Source organism: Acomys minous (genome assembly GCF_964271855.1).
Source record: "Acomys minous genome assembly, chromosome: 14".
Taxonomy (NCBI): domain Eukaryota; kingdom Metazoa; phylum Chordata; class Mammalia; order Rodentia; family Muridae; genus Acomys; species Acomys minous.
In genome coordinates, this window is record NC_140496.1 from 18,732,934 (window position 1) to 18,758,548 (window position 25,615).

Consider the following 25,615-nt stretch of genomic DNA (forward strand, 5'->3'; position numbering starts at 1 on the left):
AGCAAGTGCTTTGCCACTGACACCGCCCTGCATCCCAAGACCGGCGTGTTATCATCACTTTTGATAATATAGTTTCTATTACTAGAGTTAAATATTTGTTTATAATCATGAAGCAAAGGGATTTTTCTTACCAGCTTTGCTCTAGACCAAAGCTTAGACTCCTTTTTTTCCTTGGCACAAGTCATGAGTCATGTCATGGACTTTTGTTGTCCATAGGGATACATATCCAATGTGCCCCCAAGAAAAGAGAACTGCAGTCCAGTCGCTTCAAAAACTGAAATGTTAGGCAGTGGTTGTGGAAAATGCCTTCCTTGGGGGTTGTATCTAAAGATAGAGAGAGAGTAGCTGGCTAGGTGTGGTGACGCTGGGAGGGTGAAATAAGATTGTGAGATCAAAGTCACAGTGGGCTACAGCAAGACCCTGTATCAAACTACACCAAGCCAAACCACAAGTCAAAGTCAGAGAAACAGACTAAAATATTAATTCATTCAGCAATTCATAATTTCTGAGCACCCAGTACATATCAAGTGAAGTGGAAATGTACAGTTAACAAACACAACTCCAAGAAGAACTGGCATCTGAGGTGGGAAAGCTCACATTCCTCCTGCAGGTGACCTCACACAGAACACTGCACTGTAACCACTAGCTTTTCTCTCTGGTTCTTATTCCCCTCTCTCTCTCTCTCTCTCTCTCTCTCTCTCTCTCTCTCTCTCTCTCTCTGTGTGTGTGTGTGTGTATGTGTTCATGCCAGTGTGCCTATGTGTACGTGTGCAGAAGCCAGAGGACTACTCTAGGTGTCATTACTCAAGAGCTGTCAACTTGTTTCTAAGGCGGATTCTCATTGGCCTGGGGGCTACTGATTCAGCTGGGCTGTCAGTCCAGGGAATACCAGAGATCAAATTGTCTCTGCATCCTTAGGGCTGCAGTTACAAGCACACACCGTCATTCCTGACTTCTTAAAATGTGGATTCTGGGGCCAGAATTTAGGTCTTCGTTCTTGCATAGTGAGTGTTTTACTGACTGAGATATCTCCCCAGTGTTTTTTTTTTTTAATTTTAATTAATTTATTCAGATTACAGCTCAATTGTTATCCCATCACTTGTATCCTCCCGTTCCTCCCTCCCTCCCACTTTCACCCTATTCCCCTCCCCTAGGTCTAAGACCGAGGCCCAGTGTTAGCATCTTTAAAGTTTAAATGTGGAAAGGCCTTGGGATGGGTTTTCCAAGCACTCTTCCATCTCAACTTTTTGCCTTTTAAGGAGAGCCCTTGTTATCTGGGCCCCTGGCCTCTGGCTGGCCCACCTAATGCTTAGCATCAGCAGTAGGCCAGTGAGAAGGAGGACTGTGCACAATGCGCATGTTGCCTTCAGCTCCTGCCCTGGCAGGTCTCCACGGGGGATGGAGAGGCCATCTTTTAGGGTTCTTCCATGCAGTTGCCCTCTTGATAAATTTCCCTCTGTTCCCTCCCTTGGCTAGTGAGGTCTGGGCGTGGTCAAGCCACTTCTGGGCATTTTGTAGCTTCCTTACAAGACACCCAAATCTCTGTTTGCTCATGCATGCCATTGACTTCCTGCTCTTACACTCACTAATAAGGGGGAAATGGTGGGAAATCTTGTCAGCAGTTGCAGGTGTGACAAAAAGCTTTATTTAGGGATACTTAAGGAAAATCCCATAACCAGGTGGCTTAAAATAAAAGAAAATGTGCAGTGTCACCACTCTGAAGGCTGGAGGTCTGGGATGGATGTATGTGCAGAGGTGCTCCCTTTGAGGGTGCACTCTACTCCATTGGCTTGCCAACTCAACACTCCTAACTCTGTCTTCCTCTTCATATTGCACTGTCCATGGGTGCATGTCTGTCTCTCAACTTCTCCTGTCATTGATGTCTTGATGAAGGGGAAATTTGGAAACAGACATGCACACAAGGAGTAATGCTATTCAGGTGACAGCAAATGTAGGAGCGTGGATGGATATGCCAAGCAATGCTATGTAGGAGCGTGGATGGATATGCCAAGCACTGTCAAGTAGGAGCGTGGATGGATATGCCAAGCAATGCCATGTAGGAGCATGGATGGATATGCCAAGCAATGTCATGTAAGAGCGTGGATGGATATGCCAAGCAGTGCCAGGCAGGAGCATGGATGGATATGCCAAGCAACGCCATGTAGGAGCATGGATGGATATGCTAAGCAATGCCAGGCAGGAGCATGGATGGATATGCCAAGCAATGTCATGTAGGAGCGTGGATGGATATGCCAAGCAATGCCATGTAAGAGCGTGGATGGATATGCCAAGCAATGTCATGTAAGAGCGTGGATAAATATGCCAAGCATTGCCATGTAAGAGCGTGGATGGATATGCCAAGCAATGCCATGTAAGAGCATGGATAAATATGCCAAGCATTGCCATGTAAGAGCGTGGATGGATATGCCAAGCAATGCCATGTAAGAGCATGGATGGATATGCCAATCAATGCCATGTAAGAGCGTGGATGGATATGCCAATCAATGCCATGTAGGAGCGTGGATGGATATGCCAAGCAATGCCATGTAAGAGCATGGATGGATATGCCAAGCAATGTCATGTAGGAGCGTGGATGGATATGCCAATCAATGCCATGTAAGAGCATGGATGGATATGCCAATCAATGCCATGTAAGAGCATGGATGGATATGCCAAGCAATGCCAGGCAGGAGCATGGATGGATATGCCAAGCAACGCCATGTAGGAGCGTGGATGGATATGCCAAGCAATGTCATGTAGGAGCATGGATGGATATGCCAAGCAATGCCATGTAGGAGCGTGGATGGACATACCAAGCAATGCCAAATATTTCCAGGAAATCAGCCAAATGAGGGAAAGCCTGGAATCTATTTTCCATCTCAGCCATCTGAAAGAACCAACCTTGCTGATACCTTGACCTCAAATGTTTTGCTTCCAGTGTGGTGAGAGTATATTACAACTTTAAGCTACTTAAAATGACCCTATCTTAACTAATTGGTACTGCAGTAACCCCACTTCTGAATAAGGTCACACTCAGGTCCTGGGGGTTAGGATTACACAAATGAATTTGTGGTGGGGGTGGGACACAATTTTATTCAAGCAGTGAAGTATGTTCAAGTATCTTCCAGTATACGAAAAGGAAAAAAACCCTCTTTGACATGGCCATTACTGTTACTTTTTCAAAACTATGCTTGTTTCTTAGTTTCTCTCTTAACCCAGCTATTACACAAATAATTGAGACTCTAGTATATTATTTTAGTAATAAGCTTCACAGCACAAGAACTGAGCAGTTATTAATCTATTTTAACCGTCTAACCTAATTTGGTTTCTTCTCAGCTTACATTCCAGAGATAATTGAGCTTTGTAACCTTTCTTGCTGAGCTCTCTCTCCTGGTCCCTCCTGGACATCTGCCCACAGCTGGATCCCCTACTTCTTTTCCTAACTCCTCCTCCCCTGGCTGGAGGGAAGTCCAGCCTTATTCTTTCCCCTGCTCAGCAACTGGCTATAAGCTGCTTTTTTTTTTTTTTTGGCATACCAGGGGCCAGTTGGGGAGCAGAATTTACACAACATTGAGACAGGAGATTCTTAGAATAAGGATTGCAACAAGAGATGGGGGCAGGGTGTTATAGAAAGCAGCACTGGAATCACATAATATCCTTATGCCTACATTGCCCACTCTGTCCCTGTTTCTCCTTCTGACCTTGTATCACATGTCTTGCTGAATAAACGGTCCTTACTGTGTTTGATCAACTTGATGCCAGAGGCTACTTTTAGGATAGCCTCCTCCCCTCACTTTCTGACCTTGGTTTTGGAGACTGTATCTCATGTTACTTTGAGTGTTTTGGGCTACTCCTTAGAGTCCTCAGCACATACTCCCACCTGTTCCTGAACTGGTCTCCAAGGTTTTCTCCTGTCCTTTTCCTTCTTATTCTGTATCATTTGAGGTCCTTTCTGTCATCTTGACATCAGTTACCATTTTGCTCCAAATGTACAATCTCTGGCACGACTTCGCTCTTGAGCTTGAGATCCGTACCCACAACTGCCTTCTAGGTGATTGCAGCTACCCTGACCGTGCGTGTAATTCAGCATGTCCACCAGGAAACCTGCAGTCCTCTACTCCAAAGCTCCTCTTTCTGTGCTGGCTGGTTATCTAACATGTGTGTAACACTGTGCGCCGTACGCTACTCTGAAGACTTTGCTCTTAAGCCATGTAATCTGCACGACAAATCCATGATCTAGGTTCTCTTTATTACTTTCACCTCTGGTGGGAGATGGAGGCACAGGAAGGTAATATAGCTTGTCTATGACCACATGGTAATATTTGATAAAGTCAAGCTTGAAATCCAGGAAGCTCAGCCCAGTGGTATTCATCTCCACTCCTGTATGCTGCCTCAGTAAAAAGAACTATCGCCTACGTCACTTGTTAAAGTCCAGGAACCCAGAACCATCTTGATATTCATTCGTTCTTCCCCCCAACCCCCAAGTCCTCTTAACCCCTATCTTACAAAATCCTTCCCACCATCCTTTCTAAATAAAGCTTTTGTCACTTCTTTTATCCAAATGTCATTCTAGAAACTATAGATACGACCCGGTCGTTGGTTTGTTTAAAGTCCTTCAACATTCATTTGTTTCAACTCTGTCAATTATTCTTTATTAATGTCATGATAACATTTAGGTCAGATGGCTTAGGAAGGCTTCTTTGATTTGCGCCATGTCTCTAACCGTCCTTCCCAATGTTCTTCCTCCCATGTCTCTACTGAGGGATACCTTTGCCCCGTGACTCTTATGCTGCTCCCTGTTTCCACCACGCTCATATGAGAAAAAAAATTGCTTTGGTCAGATTAGCCCTGCCCTTCATGTATAGGAGGCAGGCAATCTTAGGGAAATACCTAAGGAGTTAGATGACTCCTCTCAAAGAAAAATAGCCAACTGAGTAGAACAATAGCCAAGAAATCTATTTTTTTGCTAGTGTCACAGTTTAATACTTCATTCAAATATATGAGTACATCCTGTAGAGAAGTTTGTTTAGCACTGATTAAAAGCAAACGAAGGACTATCTGAAGAGACAGTTACTAAGTGAAGACTGGTGCCGGGTGAGAGTTTGAAGGAGGCAACACCGCCTTTGGAATGGCTCATTTTCTTTCCTAACTAGGTGAGTGTCCAGAGCAGGTCGTCTCCAGTGGTCTCCAGGAATCGTCTCCCTTCGTCTTGTTGGCTTAGAGCAGGATGAGGGGCTGCTCAAGTGCCGGGGACTTGGATTTGTTCTTCCTCTAAACAATCCTTATAGTCCTCGGCCCCACCTGTACCTTCAGGATGATTTGTCAAAACGCTCTTTGTAACCACAAAGGGTAAAGGTGAGCTGAAGGGAGAGAAGCGTTTGGATATGGGTAGGCAGGCGGCCCACTCACAGCAACCCATTTACAGTTCCAAGTCTCCCTCATAGCATAGCTGTTCCCGGAGATCTTGTCGAGGAAGGGAAGGGGGAGCGGGGTGGTTACGTGTGGGTGCGGCTGTTGTTACGTCGGAAAATACTTTTTGATGAACAGTCATTTCCTTCCACTGCCGGAGGGTGTTGATAATGAGCAAATTACCTTTTACTCCCTCTGGTGTGGATGTGAAATTGGCTGTTAATAGAGTTGCTAATGCTACTGGGTTAGCATGTGATTGTTCTATTTTAAGCCAATTTAAGTTATATTTGGGGAGTAGCCAATGAGACACCTCGCTAAGAATATGGGGCCCTGGCTGCGGCGTTTAATATTGAGAGGCCTGCCTAACCCACAGATGTGGCTGAGAGTGGAAAGTGCTGAATACGCCATCATTAACATGCAGTATTTTAATATAATGTCTTTTTTTGGGGGGGGGTAGGTACAAGAATGGTCTCATTAGGCAGATACCAAGTGTTTTCATCATGGGCTAGGGCCCATTTTCAAACCCCAGTCATACAGAATGTCATCAGCCCAATGGTGGACCCTGTTTAATCTAACAATGGGTTAATATTGGTCACTTCATTAGTGCTTGTTATGCAGCAAAAGCTTATGAGAAAAACGAAGTGTTCGGAGATTAGTTGAAAGGAACAAAAGAAGTGAGAAATTTCACCAAGTTCTATGCTCAGCTGGGCTAATTAAAGGTACAGATGCATTAATAGATGGCAGGAGTGGTTCTGATTTCTAAAGATGCTCGCCTTGGACGGTTGATGTGCCCTAAGTGTATATGGCATTGTGTGTCCTCAAGGGCAGAGAATACAGCTTTCTCTTCTTCCATGCTGCCTAGCCCTGATGTCACCTGGCTCCCATACCCCTGAAGTGCCTCTTGCCACCTGGCACCTGGTGGGTAAATTGAGTGTGTTACTTGAGACAGTCTCTTGATTAAACAGGACGTCCTCGAACAAAGCACTGTTGATGTGTGGGTTTTGTGTTTTATTGGCTTTTCATGTTTTAAATATGAAGCTCATTACACACGGAGAAGGAAACAGGTACGAGGGATGGAAAAGAAAGCGCCACTGATGGGATGCAGAAAGGTACAGCATGAGCCAGTCTGGTTTGGATTAATTGGGCTTGGCGCCGTTAGAGTTCTTGTCACCTGATCAGTTTACAGAACTGGAGCGATCAGGGGAGTGGAAAGTGCTGCTGACTAACAGGACCACAGCCCCACTCTCTGCCAGAATATCTCCCAAGGACATTTCAGGCCCTAGACCTCTAATTTGCCATGGAAAATCCACCCCTAATGATCCCCCGCCCATTCAACAAACATTAGCTGAGAGCTGCCTTGTGCCAGGCTGGGACACGGATGACTGGAACAGGAATCCTGAACAGTGAATCAGAGTCTTGGGGAGACAGTGACACTTCAGGTAGAAGCAGGTTGGGGTGGGATGGGGCGGGGGAGGTGAGGCATTAAAAAAAAAACACTTTTAGAGTTGATCGTTTTCTTTAGACATGCAATGTACTTACAATGAGGGCCAAACTTCACAAGTTTGAGCTTATTCCTTCTTTTGCTAATCCTCAGAAGGGCTGGGGAGAAGACTAAGCCACTGATAAAGTTCGATCCCCAGGAGCTATGTAAATACTCTGGGAGGCTGAGACAGCTGAGTTGATGGGAGTGCACTGGCCAGCCAGCATAGTCTACAGAGAGCCCAGGTAGATGGTGCCTGAGGAATTACACCTGACTCTGGCACATGGGCATAAAGGCCCGCGAGCGCACGCATGCACACATGCACGCACACATGCAGATACACTCAGGCATAGTAAGACACATAAACACACATACATTCATACATAGTAACACACACACAGACACGAGCACATACACATACACAGTAATACATGAGCACACACATGCATGCATGTGCATGCGCGTACACGTGAAAATGTGCACGCGTGCACGTGCACAGAGACACACACACCTTTACAGGGAGATACTTCTATCTTATTTATTCTATAGGTGAGAAAAGTAAAGTACAGAGAGGTCAGGCAACTACTAGATCACACAGCTCACTGGTTCAGATCCAGGCCCTTTCTCTGGAGGCTGTATTTAGGTGCCATTCATTTGCTGCTTCCCTGTGAGCTGTCTCTAGAGCATGAGTGAGCAGCATGCAGGAAGACAGAAGAGAAGGGGATGAGCAAGCTAGGACACTAGAGACCGCTCCTGGCACAGGGCCAAGCTTGTCCAACGGTGCTGACGAGCGACTGTGTGGAGGCCAGGAGACCCAGAATTCAGAGCAGTGGGACATGCACATTTAGAATCTGGGTGTCGATCTAGGGGAGAGAAAGGTCTAAGAAGAGGAGCAGGCAAAGAGGGCTGATGGAGCTTACTGAAGGCAAACCCGACAAAGGGTCTTGGTGCGGAGGAGCGGGCAGCAGAGTGATGGCTGTTGAAGAAGGCCAAAAGGAGAAGAGGAAAAGCAGACTGCTGTGTGGGGACTAGGAGCCACTGCTGAGCTGCTGGACACCGTGCGGGAAGGCGGGGATCGGAGTGACTGCAATAGATGACATTTCCGGAAGAAGGGTGCCATGGGTGTTCTTCTAGATCCCCTCCCTCTTTCCCTCCCTCCCTCTCTCCCTCCCTCCCTCTCTCCTGTGTGTGTGTGTCTGTATGTCTGTGAAAGTGGTGTGTGTGTAAAGCAAGGGGACGCTTTTTACTGCTGTTCCTCGGTAGGCACTGGTCAGCTTTGTTTATTGAGATGAGGTCTCCCACTGGGAGCTCAGATAAGCTGATTAATCCCAGGAATGCCCCTGTTGCCATCTCCTCAGTGGTAGCCACCACGCCCAGCCTTTTAACGTGGGACCTGGATCAAGCTGAGGTCCTCAGGCTAGCTCGCCATGCACTCTACAGACGGAGCCCTCAGCTCCTCACCCTCTTCTCTTGATGCTTCACAGTTAAGGGAAAGGGGAGAGAAGGAGAGGAAAGTAGGAAGAGGAGGAGACGGAGTGAAACCAGAGAGAAGATGAGTGAGCCTAAGGGAATCCGAGGCAGGTGGAAACCTTGAAGGGCTGAACAGAAGGAGCTGAGCCAACGGAGGCCAGAAACCTGCCCCTCCTGTGCACTCCTGGGAGCAAAAGGCAATTACGGCTTCTCACAGGCAGTGAAGTGCACGATGCAGAGTTTCTGCAAAGGCGCAGATTTAACACAGGCCCATCCAGGAGGACAGGACCTCTGCCCAGCCTTCCCCGTCCCCAGCAGAGCACAGAGTGAGAGCAGGCTCTTCCAGGGCTTGTTTGAATAAATGGGTCTTATTTACATTTTTATTGTGAATATTATAGAAAAGAATATGGCACTGATTTTAAAACACTTGGAGATGCAGTCATAAAAAAAAAAAGGCCTAAAATTTTTATGGCCTGCAAGTCATTTTAGGAAATGTTGCGAACACGTATATGCATCCCGCCTGAGGCCGTGAGGTAATAGGGCCATTACAGGATTTCTCATTGGGCCATCCAGAAAGTTTCCACCCTCACACTCGCTACTTTACAGATGTATTCTGTATTTTATTAAAGCTAGGGAAAAAAAATAAATGGTTTCTGAGGCATAGGATATAGTTAAGGGTGTTAAGAAAATGTAAAACAATTTTACTAGTGTCTTGACTACTAATTTGGATAAATGTTTATTCTCAAAATGTTCCAACATTATCCTTTTTCCCCTAGAAAGGTCAGGCACATGCCACTAAAAAAAACACATTTAGTGCATATGAGAATATTTTTCAAGTGATTTATTGGGGGTAATGCAGGGACTATGTATTTAAATATATCTCTCATTTCCAGTAATGCTACAACCTCATTAGAAGCGACTTGGCTCATTGCTTAAGCAAAATGATTTAGCTGTTTAGGACCTCTCATTTTAAAAATAGGCCATTTTCTTCTAATAGTTTACCAGAATTGGGGAGCTATTTTTAGATTTGGGCAGGAGCCTGGGCAAGGTCATAGCCATGAGCCTCAGGGAATTCTTCCAGAAGTTGTGTCTGGTGGACATTACCGTAGCTCATTTCTCTTCTTTTCTGATTGTCCAGAGGAGATGAGTTCTTCACTTGTAGGATGAGGGCATGGCCGCTTCTTGGAGTGGGGGCTGTAGGAAGAGAGACTGTGTGCTGTCCTCAGTGGATGACACTCTGCTAGTGAGGTCCAGGGCCTGGAGCACTACTTATGCTCCTGGAGCACCGTTTGAGGTACTGAAGAAGCGAAGTCTCACTAAGGACTGAGTGTCAGTCCAAAGCACATCCGCGGTTGGGTTGCTCAGAGGCTCTTAGCATGAACATAACCACGAAGCAGGACAACAAAAAGAACGTGAGACCTCGCAGGGAGCAGAAATGTCACCAGCATGGTGGCATCTAAGTGTGCTTCCTCTTTCTTCAGTCCCCGCCTCTCCCCTTGAGGTAACCATCCCAGAATTTTATGTTTACTCTTTATCTGGTGAAAATGATTCTTGGGGGCTGAGGAGACAGTTTAGTGGACAGAGTGCTTAGCATGCAAGTGTGAGAACCAGACGTCAGATTGCCAGAGGACTGGGATTTGGACTGCCAGGTAAAAGCCAGGCAGACATGGCAGCTGCCTGTAAGCTTAACTCTCAGGGAGGCAGGGACAGGTTGTAAGAGACCCTGTCTCAATGAATAAAATAGACAGTGATGGAGAAAGACACTCAACGTCAACGCTGGGCCTCCACACACAGTGTATGTGCCCTGGTGCACACACACGTGAACACACATACTTGCATACTTCACACAAATACACATGAAGAAAATACCCGTGTATCGCATATCTAAATAAGTCTCTAAGGGAAGAGAAAACTCGCCCTCCTTCTCCCCTTCCCTCCTTTCTCCCCTCCAGCTTTTTAAGGCCAGCACAGAAAATCTGCAGACATCTCAGGTGTTACCATCTATCTAATGATCTAAACTCAATCGTTACAGAATGTTAACAATGTTCCTGTTGTATCCAGTGGATGTGCTGCTGAGGAGGCCAGAGCTTCCACGGATTGTCTATAGGGTGTTCATTGCTTTCCTTCCCAAAAATAATTTATTTATTAATATGGGGGGGGGGAAGTCCCAAAGAAGCACACATGGTTCAAACATTCTTCTCACAGGGTTTGTTCCGAGGGAAGAACAGGAACAGGTGTGCAGCGATGTTGGTTTAAGGTTGCTAACCGCAGAATACCTCAAATTCAACAACAATCAAGTTAATCAAAATAGGAGAAATAATCTAGATTTTTCAAAAGTTATTGGATAACTCATTGTGCAATTAAAAATGCAAAAGGACGTGAATGCTGTGGAAGTGGGGGAAACTGATTACATAATATGGACACACATCACCCTATTTTAGGATGGTCTGAGTTTTATAAAATAACTTCTGTATTAATGTGAAAAGTCATGGATGTTAACACATCCAAATTATAAACAGTGGCAAAATTTTAGATAATTATTATTGCTTATACATATTTTATAGGAATAATGTGTTTTTTGATAAAGTGAAGAATAACTTGTCACACCCTATTTACTAGGTGAAAGCTTGACTATACCACTTCTGGGTATTATCCCAAACAAATCAGTCAGGGACACCTGTTCCTCCATGGTGCCTGCAGCGTGACTCACAACAGTCAAGTGACAGATCGACCATCGATGGATGGATGACTCGGTAGAGATAATGGACACATAGAACGCAGAGTATTATCCATTCGTAGGGGACAATGAAGTCATATTTTCAGGAAAATAGGAGAACTGAGATCATCATCGTAATGGAAACACGGCAGACTCGGAAAGATAAATACTGGGCATTTTCTTGTGTGTTCAGGGTGTAGATTTTTTTTTTTTTAACAAAGTGTGAAAGGAGAAAAAGAGCAGGTTGGGAAGGGGGTAAGGACTACTGGGTGGGTGGGGGACAAGAGAGGGTAGTGAGCAGGTGAGCAAGATAAAAGTGTCTTACATGTGTGTATGAAAATGTCACAATGAAACCCATTATTTTGCATAATTAATATGTGCTAATGAGAGCACTGTTGTTAGAAAGAGAGTGAGAGTTTGAAGAGTTTTGACATTGCCTATATTCCATTATTCCTCTATCTTTGCAAAAAATCATAGATTGATAGCTACTATGAAGACTTTTTTTTTTAACCCTTTGTTATGCTCTCTGGGGATGGGAGCTGATTTTATATTAGCCTAAAAAAAAATAAACAGAAAAATAATTATACAACCCCCCCCCCAACTCATTCTGTTGAATGGAAAGCCAAACCTATGTGTTACCCCTGATCGTACCCCCTTAGCAGCAGGGAGCACCGTCACCATCGCCAGCAAGCAAGCTGCCGCCCACGTGCTGCCAGGTGGTTCAGTATTTTTTTAATTCCATGTGTCATTCTAATATTCCCCAAGTGGGAGAGAGTATATAGTGTCAGGTATAGTAATTACTAAGGCCTCTTTTTTTTTATTTGGTAAAAAAAAAAAAAAACCTGGCGAAATATTTTCATTTTATAGTCCGTGGTCTCTTGGAGCCTTTGAAAATAACGGCCAGTAGTTCTGCAAGTTCATTAACTGATTCCCTCAAGGCTGGGGAATGTGCGCTATCTGGCCCGCTGTTGTACATACCGTGCCGTGTTTTCAAGCACTCCCTTACCTGGATTATTTCAACATCTATATTTAAAGGTCTTCATTACTTCCTAATTATCTATGCTCCCTTTCTTTATTTTTCTTGTTAAAGGCTAATTTAAAAGAGCAGTGCAGTCTCTCTGCCACTCAGCGCCATCAGTAATTTCTCTGCGCCCCCCCCCCCCCACTTATTAATCCACTTTCTTTGCCTCCCGGCCCAGGCCTTGCCTCCAACCTCCTTGGCGGGCGTCAACTCTATCTCTTCTGCTCTCATCTTTCTTTCCTTGATGAGCCTGAGAAAAGCCCGGATTCATTCTCCTCTCTTCCCCTCTCTCCCGTGCCCTTTATTTCCGTAGCGGGCTGTCTCTCACCTTCAGATCTGTTCGGTGCTCTTTGTGAAGCGGCTCCTTGCATTTTTCATTCAAGGCATCTTGGGCTTTGTGGCTTAACTACGACTTGAAAACTTTGTGCCCTTACCTGGTGTGCTCTCTCTCGTCATCTTAATTCGCCCAAATTGGGTTTCTGAAAAAAAAAATCCCAGAATTGGAGCAAGTTCCTTCATGTTTTCAATACAGAGATGAGGGCTTTCACCCCGGGCAGCGTGTCTCGTGGTCAACAGCATCAAAGACCACTTTCGGGCAAGAGAGATTCGGGAGCCAGGCGAGGTCACAGCTCATGCCTGGCGCAGGATATAGACGTTCTTGCATTCGAGTGAATCCTCTACCAATAGCTTAGGAGAATTAGCGTTCCAGATTGTTCATATCAGGCCTGGATTTCTGGGCTGGGGACATGCTGTGAAAGGCACACAGCCTGCATCTAAGGGTGAGATCAGGAACCGCGGTTCACGAGTTCCTCTTCCTCGCTGACGTTAGTCTGTGACCGCGGGGACGAGTGCTAGGCTTTCCATTCGTCAGTTTAGATGCATCAGCCCGTGGTATTCCTTTGACAGTGTGTAGACACTGGAGACCTTAGGGCAGCTGCCCTTCGGTCGGCAGCAGCCATGGAGGCATGCTCTCCAGATAGCAGGAGGACACTGGTCACCAAGCTGCAGCTGGGAGTGCCTCCTTCAGAGCTGCAACCGAAAGATGGGCCCATAGAGTGGTCCTACTAGGGCCCACTTGTGTCAGTGCAGGGCTCCTCCGTGGAAAAGCTTTGCACCGTGTTTCCCCGCTGCGCTGGGCGGCAGTCGCAGGCGCCCCTGCTCCTTTCACAGATGCTGGGCCTGCAGAGCAGAACGGAGGCTCTGTCTGCTGCCCCATCCCTTCCAGCTTCATCTCTTGCTAAATCTCCCACACTTCAGATGTCACTCCGGCATCTTGCTTCTTGAAGCGCTTGAATTGACAGAGCTGAGCCTCCTTTTAACCTTGTTAACCCTCTTCCGCCTCCCCATCTGTCCTGCCTGGCACAAGCTGGGCTGTGCATGCTTTCACATTACTTTATGGAGAACTCAAGTGCTGTGTAGGCACTGGACGTACTCCAGGCTAAATAAAAATGGAATTAGGGGTCACCTCCAGTTTGGGATTATGTTTACCATTGCTCTCATTTGTTAATGTGGCTAATTCATCTTATTGCAGCTTGATCAAATTGGACAGTTCCCAGGAAAGGAGCTTGTACTTAAACAGCAGCATCACTAGGTGATGCTGCTGCCCCACGCAAAGCCAGCAGTGGGGCCAGGCTTGGTCAGAGCCGCCGGCTTGGGGTACACTCCATCCCAGAATCCTATTCATCTCCAGATTTGGGATTTAGGACTCTAGAGGAAGATATTAAGTCAATCTTGCTGTCACCCTTTTATAGAGCTCATATAGAAGTGTGTGTGTGTGTGTGTGTGTGTGTGTGTGTGTGTGTGTGTGTGTGTGTGTGTGTGAGAGAGAGAGAGAGAGAGAGAGAGAGAGAGAGAGAGAGATGTACACACGCACTGGGGAGGAGGGAGAGAGAATGGGGAGAAAGAATTTTTGGGAACGCTTGGATTGACTCAGAAACTGATTCTCTTAAGTATTTATTGTCCACCTCACACTTTTGGATGGACAGAACATTGAAAGTTTCAATAATATCTCCACACTTTGCTTCTAGATATGGGAGAAAGATCCATACGTGGGATACTAACATTGCAGGCTTTATCTAGAGCCCCTGCACCCCGGAAGAAGCACATTCAAGCATCGCCCACTTGTGTAGGACAACATGGAGATGCAGCTCAGGGTACCCAGACTTCCTCTGCTTTGCTCTCCATTTTCTCTGCTGAATACAGAACAGGCAGGACCCTTGGCCAGGCTCCTGGCTTTAATGCTGCATCTTGGATGCCGCCACTCAACTTCACGCGTGCAGTCAGCAATCTGTAAACATAGCACCTGTCTTGTGACTCCTCATAGAGAAGCTGCCGAATGGGACTAAAACTTGAACCTTGCACTTCACCTCACACCCATAGTTGATAGCTGTTCGCACACACTCCCTGCTTGGAGCTGAAAGCATAGATGAATCTGTGCTTTCAGAAGAATTTATTTTGTTACACAGGAGATAACTATTTGGTGGTATAGAAAGCATATTCATATGAGCAGGGCCAAATTCATTCATTCCGTTAAGGAATGTCTATAGATACTAGCCCAATCTTTTACATTAAAAACAAAACAAAACAAAACAAAACTCCTCATGAGTGATGGCTAGGAATTTCTCAGAAGACCTCTGGCTCAGTATCTTATACGGAGACATTAGAATGTCACTGTAATAAGAAAGCCTTGGGTCGGGGTGATGGCTCAGCCAGTAAAGCACTTGCTGTGCAGGTATGAAAACCCATGTTTGGGTCCTTACCATCTATGTCTGTGTCTGTAATTCCAACATCAGGGACGTAGGAGACAGACAGGATGATCCTGGGGGCCTGCTGGCCAACTAGTCTAGTCAAATAGGTGCGCTCTGGTCTCACTGAGAGATTCTGCCTCAAAAAATCACGTGGAGAGCAATTGAGGGAGTTACCTGCCATTGCTCCTCGGCAAACCTAGACGCTTATGCGAGCAGGTATGTAGCCATGGATACACACCCTCATGCCCAGAGGCAGCCTTCATATTACTAAGCCTAATCAGTGATTTAAGTGCAGCACTAGTCAAGTTTGGTTGGTTTTAAGGATGCAGGCTCTCTGGTTTCTCACCTGGAGATTCTGACTCAGTGGGTCCCCGAGGTGCACTAGCGATCAGTATTTTTGCACCAGCAGCCTGCGTCTCTTCCAGACAGGCAGGTACAGGACACACTGCCCTGCTTCGCAAAGTGGCTTCCGGCTATGGGGCAGCATGTGACTGTAGCCAGACTGAGCAGAGGCCACGTGCAAAAAGAGAGTGTGTGGAGATTTTAATAGCTAGCAAGTGGGCGAGCGAGAGGGAGAGAACCATCTGTGACTCAGGAGGTGACCTCACCAGGTAATTGGGCACCCAGGGTCACTGCAGCCACCTGGAAGCTTCTGATAGAGAAAGCTTGGGGGAGTCTTTTATTAACATATTTAATATGCTTGGCTAAGGGGAAAACATATACAAAGCTATGAGGCCTTGTTAGCAAGCCATCCCTGCATAGTGCGTGACCAGGAAATAATGACTTCTTTCCCAGGAAAGGTTTAGTTTAACCCTTGGCTTGCCTTTCTCCAGGGGGATGCCAGTGGACATGTATACGCCTCCCTAGGCTAGGATAAGGGTAGGGATGGGCAGGGGCTGTCCTCGGGGTCTTCTTGGAAGTGCACAGCAGGACTATAGAGCAAGCCACGCGGAGCACCATGGTGGAACATGGTTATGGCTTCCATGAGAGAGCAGTCTTCCATGCTTGTCCCAGGCTTGCCTCCTCTTCTATTGGGGTCCGCTTTGAGAACCTTTGGGGACCCCTCACAGAACTGACTCACAAGGAGATCTCCCTCTACCCCATGCTCACGGCAGAGAGGTGATGGCCGCTCTTTTTCTGCAGAGAACTGAGTGAGAGGAAGGTGCAGAGGTGCAGTGGGCAGCTGAAAGCAGAGCTGTGTGCCTCTGAGAGTGGGGCGGAGGTGCACAGCTGTGGCTTTTCCCGGCTGCTCCTGTCACTCTGCATTTCCGGCCAACATCACACCTGCACACCAGAGCTCAGTAGGTAGGTGCGGTTCTAACTCGCCCCCTCCCCAACCAAGTCGGCCACCCCATGGGAGATGTTTTGTTTGGTGGCAGCAGCTAAGAGAAAATAGAACATTCTCTTCTTGTTTACAGATAAATCATTCTGCATCAAAGGCATCTTGTTTTCCATCCTTGCGAGAGTCTGAGGGTGGCTTTCCCTTTCATTTCATTCTCTTCCTTTTTTTTTTTTTTTTTGCCTTTTTCATAAATAAATATTTTAACTGGAAATTTCCAAGTGTATGACAGGCCTAGAATGTGAACTTGAATGTACTGTAATAGAAATCATCAGTTGCCATGGCGACCTGTTCCAAGAGCAGATCGCACCAAGTCACGTGAGCAGGGAGCGCTCAGTAATACTAACACATCAGAGAGCGGGGCCACTTAACCTCAATCGCTTCCAGCTATTGTGCAGAATGCAATTGAATTTATTCCTAATTTCTGCCAGTGCTAAGGAACAAAATTTCCCTGCAGATTTTAATCTTAGCCAGGCAGTGCCAGCCGGTGCTCAGACGCTGTTCAGCACCAATATTCGGTCCAGCTACTCGCCCACTTTACAGCTCTATTTTCTTATTCTTATCTGCAATAATAGCTTCCCGTTGCCTGCTGCATCCTGCACATCCCCCTGCCCTGGGGAGAACTGCCCTTCTTCCCACGTGGCTGCGCGGGTTTCTCTGACTGCTGCTGCTATTTTGTGAAGAACGCAGCCTTTTATAATAATACCAATAAAAAAAAAAAAAAGAAAACGACAGCTCTCTACTTTCAGCAAGAGTTGTTTTTTTATTTCCCCCTCTTCTCCCCAAACCTGCTCTGAGATACAGTTCCTACCAGCATTTGACTGTGCTTTGGGATACCACAATTAACAGCTCTCTCCTAATAAAACAGAGCTGTGGGTCAGCGAATAATGGAGTCAAAGTGTGTTGTTTTCAGTCTCCGTCACAGTCACCTCCCTCCTTCCCCCCCCCCCACACCCCCTCAACCAGGGGAACAGCCCAGACGCCCAGGAGGTACAGCCGCCTATCACAGAACACTCATTTTGAGAGCTTATCAGCTCCCACGAAGGCTGATAAATCAGAGTGTCTCATATGGACAGTCTCAAGTTAGCAGTGTCATCGATCTCCCTCCCCTTTTAAGTTATTTGTCTTATTCACTTCCAAAGATGATATCAGAGATGCCAAATGAGCCTTTGTTTTCTGCGCTCTTGGGCTGCCCAGGGCGAGTGGCTGCCTTGTTGCAGGGAACTAGGAAGCACGCTTCTGGGGCGCTTTAGTCCTTTGTCTCCAACCCAAGGTCACCTCTGGGCCCTCAGGTTCAGGTGTTGTCAGCAGTCTGTCTGTGTTCAGGGGTAGGAGGCGGAGTCCTCCTAGCTGACAGTCTTTGCATGGCCCTCGCCCTCCAGCGACCTCCCCTTTTATGTCACCTTAAGAAAAGACGTAAAAGCTGCTCGGATAGCTAAATGGAGAGTTAGGCAGAGGGCAGCGCAGCTTTCGGAAGGTCCGCGTTGAAGGTCATGCAAAGGGGCCTTAAAAATAGGGAGAATGATTGGACAGGTCGTTTGAAGGGAAAAAAAGGGTGGTTTCTGCAGTGGCTTGCATTAGCAGGTGGGGTCCTCTAAATGGCAGAGGGAGACGCAGTTGCTGACCGATCACTCAGTCAATCACCAATACTGTGGTGGCCCAGGAAATGTGACACAGGTCCAGGAAAGAGGGAATGGCAGTGTGGAGTGAGGACAGGCTGCTGGCAGGGGTTCTGGCTCTATGCAGAGAGCTCGGTAACTATGGAAATCTTCATGGGGTTTTTGCGGGAGAGGCATCCGGAGAGGAAATAGGAAGTCACGTGATAGATCTGATGTCAGAGGTATGATGTTTGGATCCGGGGAGAGAAAACCACATGCCAAGCAGTTAGTACTGCACATGGCTCTCGGCCCGCCCTGCTGTGGCGGAGTCCCTAGAAGGCCTTTGTCAAACAGCCTGGCCCCACACCTGCCCATCCACAGACTGGGTTACAAAGCTCCCTTGGGTAGGTAGGAACCAGCTTGGGCTCCTGGGCTGGGATGAAAAACACTTACTGTTTTCGTTTTTTGCTTCTTAAACTGGCTATTGCCTCTAGTCACAAAATAGGATATTGTTTGTTTGTTTGTTTGTTTGTTTGTTTTTTCAGACAGGGTTTCAGCCTTGGCTGCCCTAGAATCACTCTGTAGATCAGGCTGGCCTCGAACTCAGAGATCCGCATGCCTCTGCCTTCCGAGTGCTGGGATTAAAGGCGTGTGCCACCGCCAACCGGCTACTGGATCATGCTTTCTAAGCAACAATAGCAGGACATTTACAGGAGTGTGATTTCTGAGCTTATTAGCCTAAAATAACTCACGACTCTCTTAACAGAGCTGTTGAGGGATCTAGTGCCTCTGAAGGTTCTGGAAGGGTGTCTAGTCAATGTTTTTTTAGACAAGATAGCCTTCTGGAAGCTTCGGAGGAACACACATGGGGAGAAATGGAGGAGCCTCAAGGTGTCCTGCCGAAGATGTCAGGAGGATGCTAAGAGAAAACCCGGGGCACTGTGTCCCTGGAGGGTTTCACAAAGGAGACGATCTCTGCTATTATGCTAACACTGGCAATTGCAATTTTATTATGTTCCTTAGTCCATAGTCAAGGAATAACACTATTCCAGTTCTTACAGCTTTTCAAAGTACTTTCCTAACTGTTATCTTATGTGATCTATACAGGGCTGTGCATAGAGCATGTTTTACGGATGGAAGATTGGGGCTAGCACGAAGCTCAAAGAGTAAGAATAAGATCTAGAAGCCAGGACACCTAGGCAGGTGCCACCTTGTGGCCCTTGACATTACTAGACAGGCTGAAGACTAGGGTGCCTTCTGGGGGGACACGGCTCAAACAGGCTTTATTCACCACAATTTGCTAGAGTCCTGGTTTGAAATGAATCAGCTTTGAGTAAACCTAAGAAGTTGGTGTCTGAGCATCAGGGGGTTTTGAAGGAGGTTGGTGTGGATTCTGCTTGGTGAGTAGAGGCAAACCAGCTCCATCCAGCCCTCCGTTCTGGGAGGTGTGACTGACTCCTGGGGAGCAAATGGAGAGTTTAGTCTCATTCTCCTTTACAAGCAGTCGCTGCACAAACTGTCGCAGAAGCAGGACTCAGAGCAGACATAGCCTCTGACATTTGGATAGGACCATGCTTTGCCAGAAAATAAAACATTACGTTTCCAGCTGACAAGTGAGGTAAGACACAGAGCATCCTTACCTCTCGCTGTGTCTTCCCCCAGCTGTACCCCGTACTTAGTGAGACAAAGATGGGGTCAGGGTGGCTGGGAGGCGGGCATATCCCTAGCAAATAGGACCAGATTTTCTTCTCAGGGCCGAGGATGAAGCTCAGGGCTTTGCGCTTGCAAGGCGAGTGCTCTACTGCTGAGCTAAATCCCCAACTCCTGGAAATAGAAATTTAACCCTGGCTGTTGAAATAAGGACACATGAAAAAGGCTTCATGGAAATGGCCTCATAAAAACATCTGGCTTGATGGTTATTTCACTGATAGAGAGAGAGAAATAAGAGTCTTGTGCAGCCCCAAGTTTCTATGGATACTAGCATCGGACGTGTACTCCAGACAGTACTCTCAGTGTGCCTGGATGCTCCAGAGATATATCAGTAGATGTATTTTTTTTCTTCTATTTCCATCTTCTCTCTCTCTTCTGACAAGAGTTAACCTGACTGGCCATTCCTATGGGGAGGGGCACAGTGAGGCACGTCAAAGTCTCCCTGGCCTCCAGGGCCAGACTAACACCTGCACTCTTCCAGCAGTGGTGATGGCAATCCTCAAAGAAGATTTGGAAATGGATGCTATTGAGCTTATTGGTCATTCAATTGACTGGGAGGCACAGCCAGCACTTTGTTCCAATAGGGCTGGTGACATTAACTATCAATCAAGGAACATCAGTCCCACATGTAGTTCTGTGCTATCCTAAATATCTAGTGTTCTTTAAGTGGGAAGGGAGATTTAGGGATATAGACTTAGTATATTTGTTTATTTACTTAATGAACATTGTTGTTTTGAATGCTTGTATGTCTGTATGAGGGTGTTGGATCCCCTGGAACAGGAGTTAAAGACAGTTGTGAGCGGCCATATGGGTGCTGGGAACTGAACCCGGGTCCTCTGGGAGAGCATTCAGTGCTCTTAACTGCTGAGCCATCTCTCCAGCTCTAGGCTTAATGTCTTAAAGAAAGACAAAGGTGTTGCTGGGGAACTAGTCTCTTGGTGAAGTGCTTGTAGGACCTGAAGTCGATCCTCAGAACCAACATGAAAGTCTGGGAGTGTCGATGCGTGCCTGTAATCCCATACTGGAGGTAGAGACAGGCTGATCCCTGCAGCTCGCTCACCAGCCAGCCTACCCTACTTGGAGCACCAGGCCCTAGTGAGAGATCTTATCTCAAAAATCAAGACGGATGGATCCCAAAGAATGGCACATTAGGCTTTCCCGTCATCTCTGCTCACATACATATGTGCACATTGAAACCTACCCTGACAGACGAAGCCAAAAAACTTCCTCAGACACTAAAAGACAGTCTCCAAATTGGAAAGGATTAATGGGGGAATGGGGTGGGGTGGGGCAGCAGAGAAAGTGTGATGCTCTTGACTACAGAGAGGGCTTGCACACTGAGACCTGACCACATGTCCAAGAGAAAGTCAAGATGCATCCCTGAAGCTTCCCAGCCAGCTCTGCTCAACCTTGGAGGAGATGACACCATCACTTGGAATGTGGGCTGCCCTGTGCATGGTAAGGCACTTAGCAGAATTCCTAACTTGTAGTGGGTTGATACCCTATCCTCCGCTCAGTTGGCCATGGCCACCAAAAATGTCTCTGGACATGACATTGACACCTGTCTCCTGAAAGGTGTGTGCGCTCAGGTTGTCTCACTTCAGGACATACCTTCTAGGGCCATGGGTGCAGACTCAGTTTCCCACAGGAAGCAGATGACAGAAGCTGTGGCAACAGTTAACTCTGTGGTGCTCACTAGATGCCAGACACCATCCTGATCTTATTAGAAGTCTTAACTGTTTGCATCCCAAATATTTAAATGGGTTAGTTTCTTTTTGCGGATGAAGAAAGCAAGGCACAGAGGGGTTAAGGAATTTGTCTGAGGCCACCCACTAGTAAGCGGGAGAGGCAGCATTTACGCTCATGCCCTCTGCTGCCACACTCCATCCTTTTCTGTTACAGGGCTTCTCCACTGCCTCATGTCCCCTCATGAAACCAACTTGCTTGCTGTACATAATCAGCTCAAGGAGAAAATTTCACAATGTACAGTCAAAGGTGGGAGAAGTATTACAGTCTATTATGGTATAATATATATATTAAAATCTTCAATAAGCTATGCTCAAATGAGAAGACTTGTTGAATTAACAACAACAACAACAACAACAAAAAGATTGGTATTACATATGAGGGTATCTCTGGGGGCATGTGGGACCTTCCTTTGAGGGAAAGGGTCTCCTATCAGGGCAGCACAGGGTCTGTAGAACACCTCCAAGGAGTGGGCACACATCTGGAGCTCACTGCGATATCTGCTGATTTCTGACCCAGGCAAAGGGTGTATGTGTGCCTGGGAGCCCCAGTTCTGCATGCTGAGGTCACATACCTGGGGGATCCCTGGACACTTTAGATGAATTGTGACCATCTGTCTGGATGATTATCTATGTATCTGTCTTCAGTTTGTCCCCACCCTGGGTCTGGGACAGGTTTTGAGAACTCTGAAGACTGTCCTAGCCACGTAACTTATGATGAGATTGTTGCCCTTATGCTTTTCCCCAGCTCTGGCCTGGAGCTGTCTGATGGGAAAGCTAAAATTTGGTTTTCAATTCCCTAAGTTTTCCTCAGAAGAGGTGATGGGCTGCTAATTTGAGCTCATATATTTATACTGAACAATTATTCTTAGAATGGTACATTTTGGATTTAAGTTGGAATTTGAGAGGTGAAAAAACTTGTAGGTACTATGTTCACATCATAGGTACTTGAGGGTACTGTGTTCACATCATAGGTACCTGAGGGTACTGTGTTCACATCATAGGTACCTGAGGGTACTGTGTTCACATCATAGGTACCTGAGGGTACTGTGTTCACATCATAGGTACCTGAGGGTACTGTGTTCACATCATAGGTACTTGAGGGTACTATGTTCACATCATACTTTTTATCCTTCACAGTTAGAAAGATTTTTTCAATATTTTCCATATTATTCCTTATTTCTAATTCTATGACTAACATAGTTAGAAAAAAAACCCAGTGATTTTCAGAGCAATTCCTCGGACATGATAACGAGCTCTTTCCCAAGATACAGAATCATGCAAGCACAGCTGCCAACTCATGCTCGTTGTCCCCGAAGTTGGTCAAAGGAAAGCACAGCACTTCCGGTTTATGTATGGTCGCAAATCTACCCTTCACTCGCTCCCAAAAAAGGTTTAATGTGCATGGAGTTCCTATTCCATTCTTATATACGTTACCTCAATTATTACAATTATTTTCTAAGTTTATAATCTAACTGAGATTAAGTGACATCAGATACCATAAGGCAACTGACTCCACAAGGCGGAATGTGGCGGGCGCGGTGCACATAGGCTGCTTTAGCCACTCAGAGCGAAGGGATCCCTAAGAACAGGAGCCCACAACCCACGCAGTGCTTCCTTCTCCTGAGGGGGGTCTCATAGCACCCCAGTTCCCTCAACCTAACTGAAGTGGGCCTTCCATCTGGGAATTGTCACACCCTTTTCTTTGGCCTGACACCTTACACTAGTTACTAGTTCATTTTAGAGGAGATTGCTTCACTTGTGTCCCTCAGTTGACCGTCCCCGCCTTGTTTACTTTATGTCTTTTACACAACACACGTTGAGCAGACACCTTTGAGTGAATGAATAAATAAGTGAACTAATGATGGATGGATGGATGGACGAGTCGACTGGGGACTAGAAATGGGTCTATAAGGCAGGCAGGTTCAGGCGCTCTTTCAGTGAACTATGCCACTACAAATGACAAACCTTTCTGGTTGGCGTCTTTCACGAAGCCCCGGTTCGTATTTTTATCTAGGCATGAAGGGAACAAGCAAGCTCTCCCGCTGCCCTGCTCCTAAGGCCCTCGCCTGATACTGGCTAGGTTGTTCTCCTGGTAGCACCATCTTGAGCTGTACACAGACTTGCTAGGATAGGGAGGTGGCACCTTGTTGCCGTGATGCCATTACTGTCCCTGTAGGACGCTGTCATCGTCTCCTAGTGCAGCACCTCCTGTGCCAATCTCACACGTGCGCGCACGCTCGCGTGCACTCTCCTCCCGACTGCTGGGAGCACACGGCCAAGCTGCACACGTCACCTGCTCCTCCAGCTTTTTGACAATCTCCTTCCTTTGTTTCCAAATCCTAAGCAAATTGCTTGGTTGACAATCAAAGCCCACCAACATCAAACAGCTGCCACAGACAGGTGTGCTGCAGTCACCTGCTGTTTGCTTTCCTCAGCAGGGACTGACTGATACGACAGACAGGCAAACCCAGAGCTCCGTGCCAGTTTTCAGAGCCACCCCCAAAAAGCTCAAGCTACTGCCTGTTTCTCTTACTTTCTTGGTATTTTTTTTTTTCAGGTTTGGAAATTCACTCTAAAAATAGCGCCTCTCAGTGTTCAACAGTGTGTGTCTGGGCAAAGGTGTTTTGCACAACAACCCCGCTGACTCTGCAGGGTTGGCTTTTTTTTTTTTTTTTTTTTTTGGTGCTTTGGAAAATGACACTGAAACAAAGAGGTTGCAGGGCTCTGGAGCCCTTGGTTATAGATACCAATCTGCCTACATTACTTTCTAGACTTTTCTTTCTTGTTAATGAAGTTATACCTGTTGTCTCCTGCTTCCTGCTCTACTCTTACTTCTGACATTGCTCTTACTCCCCTGGAATATATCCGACTGGCCTCCTGTCTCTTTTTGCTGGGGCTATGAGGTGTGGCCAGTTATAGACGAATGGGATTCCATTTGTTCTAGCATTCTTTCCTGTACTTTGGAGTTGGGACAGCTAACCACCGCTGTTTTCTTGGGTGGTTCTGCTAGTGAGATGCGCCCAAGTGAAATGCAAAGGTGAAAATGAGCTGAGTCTGATCCCGTGTTTTCTGGGGTCTCTTTTTTTCTCTCAGGAAGCTCTGGCAAGGCTGTGTTGGGGTTTCTCTGTTGCAGCTATGGATGGTGGCCACTTTCTGACTGTGCTGTACAGCAACCTCCTGATCCCAGATGAGGAAGCAGGTGTCATGGTGGCCCGGAGTCACTCCGGAAAGCTCGCTCAACTCAGCGCCTGCATCTGTGGCTTTCTTGGCAAATTTTGTAAGTCATTTAATACCCGGCTTTAACTTGCTTGAGTGAATTTTCTTCCCTACGCTGACCCTTAATCAAAATAGAGGGCAATTGGGCAAGGACATTAATCCCCCAGCACACAGCAGGGTGCCCAGAGCAATCAGCCAGGCAGCAGGGGTTCCACACACAGCCTCGGGCTGGGTGTTCTAGGACTCTCTGGCAGACAGGACCCTGTCTGCCTCTGTGCCTCGCATATGCCCTTCTCACTGCACGGGATGGGCTTCCTTCCACCTTCGTGGTCCCCTTTACCCAGCTGGAAGCAGCCTTTCCTTCTCTGAACTCCATGAGCCCTGGGCACACTTCTCTCAGGAAACCATCACTTTTCACTTTCTTGTTATTTATGTTCACTAGAAATAAGTAAAAAAAAAAAAAAAAAAAAAAAACCTTGAACCAAACTAGCAGCCATTTGAAGGAACAGGAGCTGAGTTTAAATAGTTTTCATAGGCCCAAAGAGTTCCAAGCTAGGGTATGCCTTTTATACGCAGGTCCACAACAACACTCAGGATGTGAATAAGTGAACAGAGGAAAGGGACCTTCAAGGGTGTGTTCTGAGGTAGGCCTTGGTCAACATTTTTTTTTAAAAATGTGGATACAGGGGTCTGCTATAAAGTTTTTGTTTCTGTTTATTGTTTGAAACTTCTGTGAGGAAGTAATTAAAGGAGGGAAGATTTAGCTTAGTTCTGGGATTCGGAGGACTCAGGGCCTGGGTAAGCAGAATGCCATGGCCATGGAGGCGGGTGGCAGATGCCATTTGTTGCTAGCTCTTGCTGCAAACACAGAGGGCACGGTACAAGGACAGACTTGAGAGCCACGACATAAACACAGAGTGCAGTGCAGAGCACAGGAAGTCACCTGGCTGGAGTGTGGCCTGTCGAGAAGTTCAGAGAGTACATGTGCAGGCCCCTCCCTTCCACCGCATCCTTAAAGGCCAGCATTTCCGGCCCCATGAAAGGACAGTCCTCACATTTAGTAATTGCCTCAACAGCCTGCAGGAGGAGGGCACAGTCGCCAGTCACAGGCTTGTTTCCTCTGTTAAGGATTCACCTCCTTGCCTACACAATTCTGGAACC

At 46.7% G+C, this 25,615-nt stretch overlaps 1 protein-coding gene across 1 annotated transcript in view; it reads right to left on the reverse strand.

Annotated features, from left to right (window-relative positions):
• The window catches only part of PMFBP1 (polyamine modulated factor 1 binding protein 1), a 129,534-nt gene that overhangs the window by 50,745 nt on the left and 53,174 nt on the right, over positions 1-25,615 (reverse strand). Inside the window, exon 2 of the mRNA XM_084756931.1 lies at positions 132-324. The gene's annotated coding sequence lies outside the window, so the exon portion shown is untranslated. The remainder of the gene's footprint in view (positions 1-131; positions 325-25,615) is intronic.